At 38.5% G+C, this 15,744-nt stretch overlaps 1 protein-coding gene across 3 annotated transcripts in view; it reads right to left on the bottom strand.

Moving 5' to 3' along the window:
* LOC145997448 (protein FAM13A) overlaps window positions 1-1,938 on the bottom strand; it is a 167,036-nt gene extending 165,098 nt beyond the window's left edge. For all 3 annotated transcript variants that reach the window (XM_083134507.1, XM_083134511.1, XM_083134512.1), the window contains exon 1: window positions 1,819-1,938. The gene's annotated coding sequence lies outside the window, so the exon portion shown is untranslated. The remainder of the gene's footprint in view (window positions 1-1,818) is intronic.
* Window positions 1,939-15,744: the final 13,806 nt, after the last annotated feature.

The raw sequence follows: 15,744 nt of genomic DNA, 5'->3' as shown, positions 1-15,744 counted from the left end.
TACAGATGCCATTCCTTCCCTTCAAAAATAATCTAGCTATATTAAACAATATTTTTAATTTAATGGATTACAGTTATGGAGTGTTGTTTTCAAAATGCATCTGCAGGATGATACTTGGAAAGGATATTCCCCCTCTGGTTGTTAATTTGTGTTACTTGTGTCTGTGTATTTGCACATGTGTAAGTAAGTGATAAAAATCGAATAAGAGTTAAGAAATAATAAAATAATTACATCTGCTAAAACAAAATTTTACACAGGATCTATGTGTTGGGTAATGTGATACAATTCAGTGGTGCCAACTTATATGGTCCTGTGGGACTCCAACCAATAATTTGCCAATAGCTAATGTAGTGGTACAGTGGGATCCATGAGTGTTACCATGCACATTGTCCATGACTATTTTCATTAATTTTTCTCTAACATCCTATGTGTTTTTATGTATGCTGGTGCAGAAGTTGTCTGCAGCTTGTTTTGAGTTTTATTGTAATTCTTGAATCTCTTATTATTGGGACAAACAAACTGCACAAACATGGTGATGGACAATTTGCACGGTAATACTCATAGATCCCACTGTACACTGCTTATTGAAATCACCAATTCATGTAAGCGAGTGTAGGTACTTATGACATTATTCTTGTGTAAAAATCAGTGTGGAGGCGAAAATTCTCATAAAGCATCCCCCGGTTAGGGTAATTTTGCATAGGTAAGCCCCCTCTCCTCCCCCAACGTACTGCATGTAGATCCATAAAACCAAACAAGTATTCCACACGTAACCCCCCCCCCCCAGCTAGGAATTTCCACTTCGAGCATAAAGTTTTACAACAAATATTATATATTAAGTTCCACCTCGTTTTATTGCTACGCTGAAACACTAATGTTATTACAGTATTACAAAATACGTGGCAAGTTGCTGACAAAGATGACTTTCTAATTAAGTGAGTCAATATTATTTTATGGAAAAAAGTACGGTATACAAGTTGATTACTGAACGATATTTTTTGTACCTAGGTTCCTTAGGTTAATGGCAACTATGAGGTTAAAATGGATGAAGGAACAGACACAATTGAACATTCCTGTCCTGGCATGAAATGTGAATGACCTTACAAAGTACTATTTACATCACGAGATGTCGTTGCTGCAGGTTATAAACTACACATATCGGTAATATCAATGCTGGGCTGGGTTGGGTTATTTATGTAGCAGTTCTGCCAGGAATGCCCGACTCACAATACAGCCATTTTTTTCAGCGTAGCGATTACAGCTTGATATTTACAATAATCAATACTACACTGTCTCTTTTAGCTAACAATGCAACGTATTTATGTCAATCTAATCCCAATGTAACGATGTTACAGCAGCTGTTACGCTTATCTACCACCACGATATACTGTATATCAAATTCACTAGTATATCATTACCTCTATTTACTGTATTAGCAAATTGAGGTCGCCCGTAACGTAAGCTGTGTACTTGTACAGAGACATTGTCAATGCAGTTTGAAAGTGTAAAACGTATATACGTATTCCGTTATGCGAACCCATCGTCGTCAAGAATAAACAAGTTTCATTAAAAAAATGTTAATTATTTATCGGTACGGTGCTGGCCAGTACGTGAATGACGTCGAGAACATTCCACGGTCGACTTAGGCGGTTCTTCCACCCAGATTTGCACGCGTGAACTGCACGACTGCACCATGCGGCGGTGATCCATTTAGCACCCTTTTTTCGCGGACTCTGTCACTAGAAACCTACTGGACAACAATCCAAATAACACACGGACACATCATGGGGAGTATACGGAAAAGAATTATTGACTTACCTTTCACTTGCAACGGTATGAAAAACCAATTTCAAAGCCTCTGTCAATCACACTATCCACTTGTCTTCAAAGAAAGCTGAGCGCGAAGCATACCTGCGACCTTCCAACATGGCCGCTTCATGCAGGAATGAATCAACGTTGCCAACGCACCTTAGCAGAAAGTTACTAGAATCAACAATTTGTTCGGTTACTATCTCACATCGGTGAGTTGTTCCAAATGGCAAAACTAAAGGGACAGGGTGGGCCAATACCCTCCAGAAAAGCTAATGTTCACTTGTTTGAGAAAAAAAATATTGTGACTGATGAAGTATATAATTACATCATGACAATTTACGTTATTACATATTACCTTACGATTTTCTTGAGGAATTTACAGAGATCATTTTATTCGCTTCGTCTTCACATTACTTTCTGAGAGTGAATATCTCTGAAAATGACGTAACCTTGCTCCAAACGCGCACGTGTTTATGTTGTATTTTTTCTTTTGTACATAAATGATTTACCATTTAATATACAGAATACAAAGATTTTGTTGTACGCAGACGATACTAGAGCAATAATAAAGGGAAATGATATGAACAAGTTAGAAGCCAACATTGAAAAAACAATGGAAGAAATGAAATCTTGGTTTGACAGTAATAAATTACTATTGAATGAACAGAAAACAAATTACGTGCTATTTTACACTAAACAAAACAATAAAATTAAAGAGGTAGTAAAGAATAGCCATCTTCCAGTAATATTAGTTAGAGAAACAACATTTTTAGGAGTTACTTATAAATGAAAATCGAAATTGGTCAAACCACGTAAAAATACTTGTTAAAAAACTAAATTCCAAAATATTTGCACTGAGGTTATTAAAACAAACACTTCAAACAAATTCACTAATTCAGGTATATTATGCAATGTATCATTCACTAATAAATTATGCAATAGAATTTTGGGGGAACTCACCGGCAAGTTTAGAAGCATTTAGAAAACAAAAGCAAGCCATTATTATTATAGCAGAGCAGGTATAAAGCCTAGGGAATCGTGCAAAACGTTGTTTAAGAAATTTAAAATATTAACCCTCCCTTCTCTGTACATATATGAAATGTCATTATATGCGAGAAAAAATATTGCGCTGCGAAGTTCAATAGAACACACATAACACCCGAAATAAACAGCTCTTAAAGCCTTACTTCACCAGGCTAACATTAGTTCAAGAGGGACCCGAACAGATGGCAATTAAAATATTCAACCATTTACCAAATGATATAAAAGCAGAAAGTATGACAAGCTTCAAAAATAAATTAAAGAAACTATTAGTTAATATGCAATATTATAGCGTTAGTGAATATCTAGATTGTAAATTATAGAAATTTTGTAATTATATATTTTTTATATGAACTGTACTGAACCCTCCAAATACCAATGTATATGGTTTACATGGAGTAATAAAATTGAAAATTGAAAAATTAAAATGTCAAGAAAAACGCCACTGTGAAATTGATTGCAACAATTATCGTTACTACCTGTCCTATGCCCATTGGCTCTTTTCTTCTTTGTTTAAAGTCGAATTCCTGAAGTACTGAAATATGTTGCCCGCCGGGAATTGAAACCGGGATAGCTTAAGAGGGAGGTGGAGTTTGGCGAAGGTCGCCGTGGAAAGCGCTTAAATTTAACATGGGCTTTTTTTGCATTTTGTTGAATATAACGTTTTAGGGCAAAAATTTGCCGGAAAACACGCAGTGGATGTGAACTTACTTTATGAAACTTTGAGTACATGACACATTTATGCAATTTCAGTTCGTTAAATGTGCACAAATTCCATTATTTTTTTTCAATTTCCCATAAGGAAATACGTAAATAAGCACAGAATGGTTATAGGATTTGTGGGTAGCACCAACGAAAATGGCCATTATGATGCATACTAACGTAATGCTCAATCCTTTTATGACTGAGCTAGGGAGGGCTTTTCTTTCAAAAGTCACTTGCACGGCCCAAAATGATTGTTTAAAAATGTCATGTATTATCGACGGCGAAAAATACGGCCGCTTCAGCCGAATTTCATTCATCATAGTTCGCCACTTGGCCACTAGATGTCTCTGTTCGAAAATTGCCCCAGGCTGACCGGGAGGGCTATTTCGCGCGGGTGTTTGAATCCTCTGCACAGCTGGGTTCCGTCCTCTCCTCAGAAGGTCCCGTAGCTGTCACAGCTTGATTTATTGCCTCTTTCCCAGGCAAGAAACCAAGAAAGCAGGAAGGACATGAGTTTGTGTATGTTTGAGTGTAGAGAAGCAGAGCATATTTACCGTAAATTGGAACCAGTGACACAGTAAATTTATCTCGATCCCTACCGCGAAGGAAGTATTCAGGGGGGTCCAGGAGTCCCAACCTTCCCCCGAAAGACTTACCAAGTACAAAAATTAAATAATGAGATCATAAAATAACTTCAATTAAGTAATGAAAATAAGGTTGTTGTCTAATCGCAATTTGTTTATTTCCGCAAAAATATTGGAAAGCAATACGACTTTGAATGACAGTACCAAAGAAGATTTATGCAAGAATTATTACTACTTATAATAACATGCAAAATATTACCAGGAATTTTACTTTCGTCAACTGGATCTAACATCATTTTTTCATACTCAACAAATATTATATTCTTTATCTATTTGGCATTAATTTCCTTGCCAGGGCAGTTTCTATTTATTTACAAATTTTACCGACCTTAACTACACGTAAGCTAGATAATGAATACGTGATGTTATACTGTATCACTGTTGTTATATCGCCTTCTTATCTATTAATGTAATAAAAATACGTATATTAATTAATTTAACATAATTATACTTATTTTAATTTAACATTATTAATATTATTATTTTGAGACATTACGTTAGGACGCCCCTCCGAAATATATATCTCGATACCTGCCTGGTGTTCGATTTGAATAAAATGTAGAAAAGGCGGGGAGGGTGGTAGCGCTTCCTCTTTTTACATTTCGATAGTTTTACCTCACATGTAGTACTTTGTGAGTCAACGGTGCAGATAGGAAATTCGTGTACACACACACACATAATTGATGATTCGCAAAGGAACTTCGTTAAATTCCCATGCTTGTTCCGCTCACAAATCATATCCTCTCCAAATTACAATAGCCTACTATCGTTGTTGCTTACATATATGTGTGTGTGTGTGTGTGTGTGTGTGGTTCCTAGAACTTCACTATTTCCAAACATAAACTTGATGTGACTCTTACAAAACATTTGTTTTTGGAGTGGAAGGATCATGAAAAGGTCTACTGTTTCTTTGCAAATCTTCAATTAATCTAAAATTTAGTATAAAAACATAATTTTGGCTGACTTGCTAACAAATTATTAATTTGAATTCTCCATAACAATAACAAAAGTGACATAAAATGTAGAACGACAAGACTAGTGTTGCCCACGGGACGAGACGGGACAGGCTTTTAAAAATTCGAGACGAGATGAGATTGATCATGTGTCCCGAGACAAACGAATATTTTCGAGACGAGACAGGCCAAAGTCTCGTCTCTTGGGCAACACTAGACAAGACTCTTGGCTTGGTTGAGAATTACATTAGAGATGTACAGGTTAGGAAAGGGGAGGGAGAATTCCGTCTTCTTCCTCTTCAGCGCGAACCATGCCTCCTACATTCTACATGTCCATTCAAAATGTCTTCTTAGTTTCAGATATTTTTGCCTCCCCTATAGCGTAATGGTAAAGATGACCCTCGTAATGTCAAAAAAGGTCCCGAGTTTGGTACCTGGTGGACGCCCAATAGTTCAATCCCACTATAAATGTAGATTAGCCTATCTATACATAAAGAAGACTTACAGAAACTCAAACTCAAGATACTCAAACGACCGGCATAGGGTTGACGGCGCTTGGTGCAGTGAGAGAGCTCCCCTTTGCCAAATCAAAATTAGGAAACAAAAACTCATCTTCAGGGGTTCCCTCACTTTTTCGCCCTTAGATGGCAGCTGCTGATAAGGGATGAGCATTCCCCCCCCAAAAAAAATCTGCCTACGGGCCTGCTGTCCTGCATCATGACCGTCCGGTCTAAGGCATCATGCTTTGGGCTCTCCAGCTACGGGACGCGCACAGGTTCGAGTCTCCTGGAAGAAGCGTAACGACTTTTCTCCTGATATTTCGGCCAGTCAAACTCGCGGCCCGCGGGCCGCATGTAGGCCCCAGCATCCGTTAATGCGGCCCGCCTTGGCCACACTTAACACTTCATGCTTGAAATGATCTATACGTTTGTAGTTATCCCGTTTTCTCTTTTCTCGTGATACAAGACCAGACTCATCCAAACTTCAACACATTGACCAATTTTCCCTACACAGGTATACATTCCATTATAGAGTAGGTGTTGTTTCAACTAAGCAAGCTGATGGACATGTTACTTCTGAAGTACGAAAATATCTTGCCAGCTGGGGGAGGGCAGCGTGCATACTTTCTGTCGCCTATGAGTTTTTTCTTGATTTTCAAGTATTTACCTGGAAGAAAAGTCAGTTTCAGAGAACCATATGGCTTCCCAAACTTCGTGGGAGTAAGAAAAGGACTATAGACGAGGAATGTAGATTTTTCAAAGTGAAATGCTTACTTTTGTTGTGAAGTGAATAGTGAAAACCGTAGAAAATTTGTACCCTGATAAAGTTTATTCATCCAGAAGTATTTCTATATCACGAAATAAATTTGCCAACCTCTGTGGCAGAGTGGTTAGCACAGCCCGTTGCGACACCAGAGGTTGCGGGTTCGAATCCTGGCCTGAGCATGGGTGTTCTTTGTATGTGTCTCTTCATCAATTTCATCATACCATTACTCATCCTCATCGTCGCCAGTAGCCAAACGTGGTAGAAAAGCAACGCTAATAAAAAAAATGTAAAAAAAATCAGAAATACAGTTGAGGAGAGGATTGATGACTTAGTCAACGAACAATTGAAAGCAAAAATTGTTCGTGTTGTTGCCTTTTCGCTCACAATATGTGAAATTACGAACGTCTGCGAGCTAGCTCGGTTAGCTCCCTTCATTCGTGGATGCGATTCTTATCTCGATATGACAGTAAAACTACTTGAATGATTCCTCCCCGTGACACAAGGGCTGATATTTTGAAGGAAGTGGAGGCCATTTTGCAAAGTTACAGTCTTCCGTTATATTAAAACTTTTTTAATAAAGTTATAATTTGTCCTTCTCAACTTCTCAGGAATACCAGGTATGGCAGGAATATTTGTCCACAGTAAAAATACTACGTGATGAATTTGGAAACAGGTTTCAAGACTTCAGAGGGTGCGAAGGGCAATATTCTTGTTCTGCTCTGCTCCCTTTTCTTTTGATGATGTGTGTGCAAGTCCTGCGTTCGAATGGAACTTATTGAATTGCAGTGCAACTCGTATTGAAAAATAAATGTCGCGAGGTCGGTTATCCTTGATTTTTCTCATATCTCCCATAGCAGTATCCTCGAATAAGCTATTTTGCTGTAAAAATTTTATTAATTTTGGTTGCACTTGCCTTGGTGAAAAGTTGTTTTCCATAATGAAGATTAATGAAACAGCCTTGCCGAATGATCAAGAATGACTGACAAAATATTTGTTGTCTGCATTAAGAGTTTCATGCTCACAAAAAAACTTATTGCAGACTTTCGAGAAGCTTGTTAAAAAAAAACTGTCAAATCTGTGCGAAACGGAACTATAATTGCACACAAACAGTTTCTTGCAAAAAATTTTGCACAATTGTAACCAATTTATACTCGAAAGTAACATGTAAAATACTATAACCATGAGAAAATATGGGAGGAGGTCTATATATAATTTATATATCGATGCTGCAATAATAATCACTGGAATCCCGGCACCGTTGGGTCGAACCACTTACTTCTGGACTTCAAGGTGTTGGGGTTCTAGATGTGTGACCCGGAAAGTTTTGACATTATCGTTATGCGGCCCTACCCACGAATTGAGTTTGACATGGCTGGTCTATAGGACCTGTTGAGGAGATTGGGGAAACCTTCAATAACGATTGGGGGGTTCGTCGTGCTGACCACACGTCACCCTGTAACTGGATGGTGTGCGAGTGAGGCCGGCCCTTCTGAGTGAGTGAGTAGGCCCTTGCCTTCACGGGCTGTTGCGCCACGGGTTTACTTACGTATATTGGCGTAAGGTGTGGGCTCACAGCGGCTCGACCTCTCCTCGAAATTCTGTCAATTTATTTTGACCAATTCACTGGGGATTTTTTAAGAGTGCTTTGTAACACGTATAGTGCTCATCTCGAAGATCATACTATCGTTACTTGGACTGAAATTTCAGTTTGAAACCAATCAATCGAATCCAGGCCTGGGCATGGGGGGTGTTCTTTCATCAATTTCATATCATCACTCATTCCCTCCCATCTTCGCGAATAGTAAGAAATGGCAGAAAGGCGAAGTAAAATAGACCAAACAGATCAACCTCGGCCCATTATATCTGCTGTGAACTCAACGATGAGAACTGCACAAAGGGACTTGAAGATGAAAAGAAAGGAAACTGTGGCCGAGCGCGCTCAGCAGTTGACCGATGGTCTGACCATGGAAGGTTCCACGTTCCAGCCGTGGCATCAGCCTGGACATAGAGTGTTAGAGTGTAAAAGAGAGAGAGAGAGAGAGAGAGAGAGAGAGAGAGAGAGAGAGAGAGAGAGAGAGAGAGAGAGAGTTAGTGAGTGAGTGAGTGAGTGAGTGAGTGCGTGCGTGCGTGTCTTCATTCATTCTCCTCGTCGCTAATTGTCAAATGTGGCAGAAGCAGAAAATAAAATACAAATACAGACGTGTCAAACGTGTAATTTTCAACTACGAAAATGTATAATTAGAAACATATGCAGAGGATAAACACTGTATGAAATTAACAATATATTATTCACGCAAGATGGTATATTTCCTCTGCTTTACATACATGTAAAATTTAATACACTAAAGCATGCAAGAAATATCCATTTCTCATTCTAGCAGAGGAACTTAGTGCTAGCTGTCAATGACAGAGCTATTGCTTGTTATTTATTCAGTTTATTTTCTCTTTAGGAAAAAAGTTCCTGTACCTTCATAAGCATGGGAGTCCGGAAGGGAGGGCAAGAGGGGCCATGTCCCCCCTACGGGAGAATGAATGTCCACATAATAATTATATATATTTCTTTCACAGATAATTTAATTTCCATCACAGTAATTTATGTTACTCATTATAATTGTGTTTAAGGAGCGTGATAATTTCAGACTGAAATAATGTTTTTTTGAGCGGGCATCACTATCATGGGGAAAATCTGCCTTCTTTGACCCCCGCGCCCTGGAAAAGATCCTGCGGACGTCCATGTTCATAAGATAGTTTACTGTGGTGTAAAAAGGATTTTAAACTCGTCGCGATTAGCCAAAAGTGACGGGAAAGCGACGCTAAATAACAAAAATCAACTCAAATCAGTAAAGAAGATTTATGTCGAGTTAACAGCTATTGAAAAATACTGTAAAATATATTCACTCATGATAGTAATGGAGAGGTGCGTATTATCAATTGAAAGAAATGGGGAGGTGGGGATTATAAGTTGCCAGGGCACGGATGTTCTTTGCGAGTATCCCTTCATCAATTCCATGTAATCACCATTTTATGTCGTGATTAGCCAAAAGTGACAGAAAGCGACGAAAAATAATCAACCAATCAATCAACGTATCTACACTCTCGGTGGTGTTACATTTCAATTGTTCGGATTCCAGTAAACATTCCATCTTGACGTCATCCGTAAGACTGCCATTGTGACCGTAATACTTGTAGTTATTTCGGAGCAAGATGACCAGATATGATACGTGACTTATCCTGAGGGGTGCGAAAGCCAAAGCTAAAAACTAAACACAGTCCATAATTACCATAGCATCAGGTCTTACAAGATATATACATACAGGTGAGTCACTATTCTGTGACATCATCAGTAATAGGTCTTAATATTAACTAACACAAAAATCACGCAGCAAATTAAAGGTATTACGAATAACATTAAAAATATTTCTAGAATTTAAAAGAGCAATAAACATTTGTGCAACGAGAAAGGAAATTAACAACAATACATATTAGTTCGAGGGGAAACACCTGTCATAATGATACAAAATGATAACATGTAGAAAGTTTCAAATACGTTTGAGCTGTTTTTAAGATGGGTAATACATAAACTGTAAGTTCAATGTTTACCTATTCGTTACCTTACATCATTGCTACTACTGTAGTTGTACATTTTGTTCCATTGGTTTGTCTTTCGCCTCTTCTGATTATCCCTAGGTCATTCCACATATCCGAGACTTTTTCCTTTAAATTCGAAATAGTCTCGCTCCCGTCCATCTCGAATTATTATCAGCACTGTTCGTAGTAGTTAAAATAATAACTGTTACTATTTTTTGTGCTTATTACTATTAGATACAAATTTTGTATCAACACGAAACCCCCTACAAAAAAAAAATGGCGACTAGTATGCCTCTGCCTTGTTATCACTGCCACTGGTATGCTATACATTTACACAGCGTACTTTCAATTAGTTATTCTTACTTGATTCGTCGTTACTTTCAACTGATAATCTCTACCTCCTTCTTTACTATCAATTTATAATCTCAACCGCACAAAGAGAAATTCTACATAATTATAGCAGCCACTGTAATCAACAAAATTTATTCAATCCAAATCTCATTTGTGAAGGTCCTGACTGTTTGCCGTTGCCACTTCCCTTGCAGTGAATATTTTGCCAGTGGAGAAATCTTGAAAGAAGCGGGAACCAGAATGAAATGAAACAGGTGGTGCCCTTTCGCAGCGGTCACAAAGGAGAGGGGTTGGTGAAGGCAGGGGGTAGTAGTTTAGGACACAAGCGAGAAGAATTGCTAGTTCCCTGATATGTCGCTAGGTGTCTCTGTATCGCGCCGGGGCAGGAAAACTCTTTTCATGCCAACCTCCAGGCCACTCTTAAGCATTAGATGCCAAGATCCAATGACGCCATAGGCGCTGACTTAGCACTCTCTGCCCCTCCCCAAACTTCATCAAGAAGTAAGTATGTATATTATACGCAAAAAAATATTGACAATCTTCCAACCCCAATATTTATATGAAGTTGCCGCCTCTGAATAACACAGAAGCTTATCAGTTTATTTTAAGTACACTTTTTGCTCTAAAATGTATAGTTTGAGTTTGTGTTTTAAGTACACTTTATGCACAGTAAGGCTAATCGGGACTGGACCTACAGTTTAAAATGGGATCCTAACCACTATGAGCCTCCACCGGGTATCTGAAATGTACAGGACTAGGCCTATAGTTTAAAGTTGAATTCGAACCACTATGCAAAATTCTCCCACCATTGCCGTGTCAAAGAGGGGCTGGTGGGGGTCATGTCCTGCAACAAATGACTGACAGCTAGGGAAAGATGATATAACGCCTTACCGGCCATACATCTTTTTCGAAAATACTGGGTACACCACGGAGTGTAAAACTCAGATTCCCTTGATCACAAGGTGACAACGTTATTCACCAGCAATATTATTATTGGTTGATTGATGATTTGATGTTTTAAGTCCATTTTATGCACAGTAAGGCTAATCAGGACTGGACCTACAGTTTAAAGTGGGATCCGAACCACTATGTGGCTCCAACGGGTATCGAACCCGGGACTCCTTGATTGCAAGTCGACAATGCTACCACTGCGCCATCGGGGAAGCCAGCAACATTACCATTATTATTATTATCGTCATCATCATTTATTTATTTACTGGATAGAACACAACAGGATAAATCCCAGTTACAGTGTTCAGACAGTACAAGATTATCATACAATGTGAATAACTCCTTAATAATTCTTATTGATAGTTGACAAATATATATACACACATGTATATAACATAATACATGATAATCATATCAATATAGATTTGGATACTGGTTATGCATTGATTATGTCAGCTACATATGTTATTGCTCTTTTGCATTCCGCGAAGGTCATTCTAAATACATCAATATTTGGATCAGTTGCACATAGTTTGTTGTAGAGGCCACACATACTCCGAATAGGCGATTGTTGCATTACATTGGTTTTGAGGGTTTTGCAGTGAAACAAGCCAGCCTTTGGTCGTGTTTTGACGATGGGAACTCTGAGTTGTATTTGTTCTTGTATTTGTGGCAATTGGATTTTGTTGTTGATGGTTTCGTACAGGAGGCAAAGCAACCGTGAGTTTCTTATGGCATTGAGGGCATCACCGTTTGTTTTTCAACTCCACTTCATGCACAGATAGGCTATAGACCTACAGTTTAAATTGGAATCCGAACCACTGTACAAGGTGCATCCAATGTGTATCGAACCCGGTACCCCTTGGTTACAAGGCGCCGACGTTACTCAGCCCCAGCATGATGTTCTCAGTTTAGCGAATTGATGACCTGGTCAGTGGCGACTCAAGGGGAAGGCCAGGGGGTGCACCCCTCCTGTTCCCAATTTCTAGAAAATATTTTGAATGTCAATATATAAAAGTACCGATTTACTATGTACAATTTTCTGTATAAACTTTTGAATTTCGGAGAATTTATCTGTACCCCATGTCACCCCCCCTTTGGCCCACCACCTAAAATATATTTTGTTTCTATTGCGAAGAATGCAAATATCTTCCGATTTGTGACATTTGTGACGGGACACTAGATTTAGACATATTTTACTATAGTTGGCAACGATGCAGAACAAGAAATCCACAAAGAACATAACGTTGCCAGCTACTCATTAAATAATAGAGCGAGAACACTATTCAGTAACTACACGTCTACAGTAGACCAGTAAGAATACATAAATCTACGAAAATATATGGAAAATAATTATTTCTACACCAGCTGGAAATTTTAGCCCATAATGTGAAAGTTCTTTGATGATCTGGCAACCTTGTCGTTCCAGTATGTACACTGGAGCACGTCGGTGTTTTTTTTTTTTTTTTAACTCGCAGCAGATCTAAAGTTAGGTTGCCATGGTTGTGTTGGCACGCCCTTCTGTTTGTGCCTTGCGCTTATGAATATTCAATTCTTTCCTCTTCACTTCCCCATTGTGATCCTTACATGTTCCTTTGTGTCATCTTCTTATGTAAGAGGTGTTGTCCAATATCTGCGTTGATATCTATGCATGGGGTATTTAGGCAGAAACCCGACAAGGTGTAGAGAAAACCTGTTTTTTGGACGTCACATTCTCATAATGCCGAATGAGAAACGTGTCTGAACATGTTTCAGATTAAAGCAGCAACATGACAATCTCAATTTGCTTTTCTGCTACTTTTGAATAATCGCGACGAAGAGGATGAGTGATGAAGGAAAACTCGCAGAAGAACACCTTTACCCGGGCCGGGATTCGAACCCTTGCGTCGTAGCGCGCTGTGCTAACCGGCTGTTCTTTTTGTGAGTGTCCGTTTATCAATTTCATCGTTTCATCATTCATATTCATCTTCGCGAATAGCCAAGAGTTGCCGAAAAGGGAAGTAAAATGAACCAACCAAATCGATGTATTTGTATGCGTATGTATTTTTGTTATTTAGCATCGCTTTTCTGCCTCTTTTGGCTATCGCGACGATGAGGATGATTAGATGAAATTGATGAATGGGCACTCGCGATGAACACTCACGTCCAATCGGGGATTCGAACCGGGAACTTCGGTGGCGTGACCTAACGTTGACCACTCAGCGCGTTTCAGCAACCGAACAGGCGTAAATCGGTGATATGAAAGGAAGAAATAGCTCAACAAGCTTAAATAATTTTGTTTTTGTTCTTTTGTTTAGGAAGTACAAAATATAAAATCCGCCTTCATCGTACATAATAATTAGGACTCGGATAGTTATGCATTAAAAAAACGTAAAATATGCACTAAAAAGTGTAAAACATGCACTTTAAAACCCCGTTTAATATATAAATGCTGTATATTACAAACTATGAAAGATTACATGCCAGGCCTGAATATGATTATTCTGAATGCTCATTCGCTACACAGATTTTTTTTCAATTAATACGGTTCTGTGTTAAACGAAACACAACACATCACAGATCAAGATCATTATTGCATTTTGATAACATGATGTCTCAAATTTTCGAACTTGAAACTCCTTCTGCTTTCAGCTAGAATAGTCTTATATCCAGAAAACACACGTTCTACTTCAAGATACAAGTGGACTGTATTTTAGGGCAACAAAGTCGGACACATCAAGTTCCAGATCATCCACACATTGTCCATTTGTATGCAGAATTTTGAAAACCTTCACCATTGTTGCATACCCACTGTTCTTTTTCAATACTGCATCCAATTTCTGTAGATACACAGAATCTTCAACCTGGGCGAGGGCCTCTTTAACGACTTCTATAATTTTGATGCTTGTTTCAAGTTGTTGAAAGAAGAAAGACAGAGAAAAGATAAAGAAAAGAGAAGAGAAGCGAGGAGAAGAAAAATAAATACAGCATAGCCTATGCTCGGTGTTGGTTGTGGGTACAAAAATATGCACATCAACTTATTTTCATACAAATATGCACCTGCATATGAAATATGCATTTTTAGTTAAAAATCATTAAATATGCATTTGCATATGCAATATGCAAAATGCATAATTATCCGAGCCCTGATAATAATACATGGTAATCTGCCTTCGATGTACAGTACATCGTACATGCAAAATGCGTGTTATATCTTCTCGTATAATATCAAAGAAACCAAAAGTTAAAATAGTAGTACTAGTATTAATAGTGTAGTATTATATGGCTGTGAAACTTGGTCCCTTACATTGAAGGAGGAACATAAATTGAGAGTATTTGAAAATAAGATCCTTAGGAAAATCTTTGGACCTAAAAGGGATGAGGAGACAGGTGAGTGGAGAAGGTTACATAATTTAGAACTGCATAATTTGTATTCATGTCCAGATATTATTAGAATAATTAAGTCAAGAAGACTTAGGTGGGCAGGCCATGTGGCACGAATGGGAGAGGAAAGAAGAGTTTACAAGATTCTTCTTGGGAAACCTGATGGTAAGAGACCTGTAGGAAGGCCAAGACGAGGATGGAGGGATAATGTTGAGATGGACCTAAAGGAAATCGGTAAGGATGGGAAAAAATGGATTGATCTTGCCCAGGATAGGGACAGATGAAAGGCTTGTGTTGATGCAGCACTAAACCTTCGGGTTTAAGAAGACTAGAGAGTTAGTTAATGAAGAAGTGAACTGTACTGAACCCTCCAAATACTAATCAATGAATATGGTTTACATGGAGTAATAAATTCAAATTCAAATTTGAAAATGTTCATTATCTCACAACTTCGCAGGGGGCTTCCCCTGTGTACGCCAGTGAAATCAATGGGAAGGGTCTCAAAGCATCCTAAACCCGTTAGAACACAACGAAATTGATAAACCTGTTATTGCGTCTTTTTCCTGCTCCTCCCTTCTTGCTCACGGGGATTTCCTGAGTGCTTGTGGGGTAGGTCAGTCACGCGTTCCCTGGAAACTATCGTGGGGTTGGTCACGTAACAAGCAACCCTCGCATCAACCCCTTTTTTCAGCGAGGGGGAGCTTCATATGACGTAGTTTCCCCTCGATACCTTTTCCACCCTTTCTCAGGTCGCTAACGGCGCATGCGTGTTGCTTGTGGATGGGGGAAGGGTTCACTTCCGCATCTAACAAAAAGATGCAGTGTTTCCAACTAACTATTTTTATTCCTAGATGAAAGTTCGGACTAGTCTACCGGGGGTGTTCGGTAAAAATGGCAAACGGAAAAAATGGCAAAAATGAGAATGGCGAAAGTAATAATGCAAAAGCAAATTATAAATAATTGATATCAATAATTCACATGCAAATTGTAAAGGGTATTCATTACATTCTTAAGAATGCAATACCTGATACATGCGAAATTAGTTTATGACAATATATACAGTATATTAC

This window comes from Lepisma saccharinum, chromosome 13, assembly GCF_977018435.1.
Source record: "Lepisma saccharinum chromosome 13, izLepSacc3.1, whole genome shotgun sequence".
In the NCBI taxonomy this organism is placed as follows: domain Eukaryota; kingdom Metazoa; phylum Arthropoda; class Insecta; order Zygentoma; family Lepismatidae; genus Lepisma; species Lepisma saccharinum.
The sequence above is the reverse complement of the archived record's forward strand: the minus strand, read 5'-3'. Positions and strand labels throughout refer to the sequence as shown.